We start from the raw sequence: 1424 nt of genomic DNA on the forward strand, positions 1-1424 counted from the left end.
GTTATAGAGGATACATCATAAAAGATTTTAGTAATGTAAAAACATATTTTAGTATATCTTTTGAAGAGGTGATCAAATTTATTTCCTTTCCTGCAAAAAAATTATTTCCCCACGAAAAAGGGTGGTCAACTTTATCTAAGTGCATATACATATACGTCCTCTGTACCAAAGTATAAGATGTTTTCGCAAAAAATAAAGTAAAATAATAAACTGCAAAAAGGTCTTATATTTTGATATAAAAGTACTGTAACGTTCAGAGGCGCGCAGCAGCTAGCATCATGCTGGGGCCGACCTCGCCAAACAAAGGATGAGGCGCTCGCGGGATTGGATCGCCGATGGGTTGGCGCTCAGACCACACATCGCCAGCAAAACGGAGGGCACGCTGACTCACACTGCACCAACACGCTCCCCGCCAACCTGTGCTCTGCCGCACCGCCCGCCGGTACCAGTGCCAAAACCACGGTCTTGCTTGCTTCCCACCGTATCACGTCGTCTTCCTGCCCGGCCACACGCCGGTTGCGCGGTTTCCTGCAACCTATAAGTTCTACCGGAGGACCTCGCTCTGCCCATCTCATATCACTTCACTGCCACTACTAGTTCACTTCCTTCGGATCTCGCTCGTGCCTCCAAGCTCTCTTCCACGGCCTCGAAGATGTCGACGGTGACCCCTGCCTACCTCGACCAGAGGCTCACCGCCGCCAAGCGCTGCTCCAGAGGTAACCACCGACGACCAGAGGCTCGCCGCCGCCCAGCACCGCACTGCTCATATATCCCATTCATTGCAGCTCATGTCTCTGCTTAAACTTGATCTTGAATTCTTGATTAACACTCCTACGATCGATCTGAAACTGCAGAGGCTGCCATAGCGGGAGCCAAGGCCGCGGCCGTCGCCACCGTCGCTGCCGCAGTCCCCACCGTAAGTACCCAGGAAGCCATTCAGTTCCAGAGTTCAAAGCACGTCTCATGAATGCGTTACCTGTAATTTCAGCTGGCGAGGAGAGCATTTGGGTGCTCTAGCTCACCTCCTATGCACACGAGGTGTTCGATGAAATGCCCAAGCCACGCTAGTTAAGTTTTCTCCTCTCGAAGCTCGACCTCCAAACTCCATTTTTCCTGAGATTTGTCTAGGTTTAGCAGTCCGTCACGTCCCGTCCCCGTCTTTACCGCCATCGATCGCCCGCGCCGATCTCGTCACATGCACCACTGTGGTGAGCCTCTTATCTTCTTCTGAAAGAAAACAATTCTTACTTTAGATAGATACTTGTCTAATTTTCTTACTTTTATTATTGCTTGTACTTATATAGTGCGATGGTTTTGGTATCCGCCCCCGTCGGTCCTCGTCCTGGCTATGATTCGGATGTGGTATATATTATCTTCTATAACTATTTTGTTCATTTATTGTTTATGACAATTATGCCCATCAA

The 1424-nt window shown here is 49.0% G+C and overlaps 1 long non-coding RNA gene across 1 annotated transcript; it reads left to right on the plus strand.

The window, feature by feature from the left end:
• Positions 1 to 361: 361 nt before the first annotated feature.
• On the plus strand, positions 362 to 1086 carry LOC123147243 (uncharacterized). The gene is made up of 3 exons (XR_006473137.1): positions 362 to 716; positions 855 to 916; positions 989 to 1086. It is a non-coding gene; the product is annotated as an uncharacterized lncRNA (long non-coding RNA).
• The last annotated feature ends 338 nt before the right edge of the window (positions 1087 to 1424 follow it).

Source organism: Triticum aestivum, chromosome 7A, assembly GCF_018294505.1.
Source record: "Triticum aestivum cultivar Chinese Spring chromosome 7A, IWGSC CS RefSeq v2.1, whole genome shotgun sequence".
In the NCBI taxonomy this organism is placed as follows: domain Eukaryota; kingdom Viridiplantae; phylum Streptophyta; class Magnoliopsida; order Poales; family Poaceae; genus Triticum; species Triticum aestivum.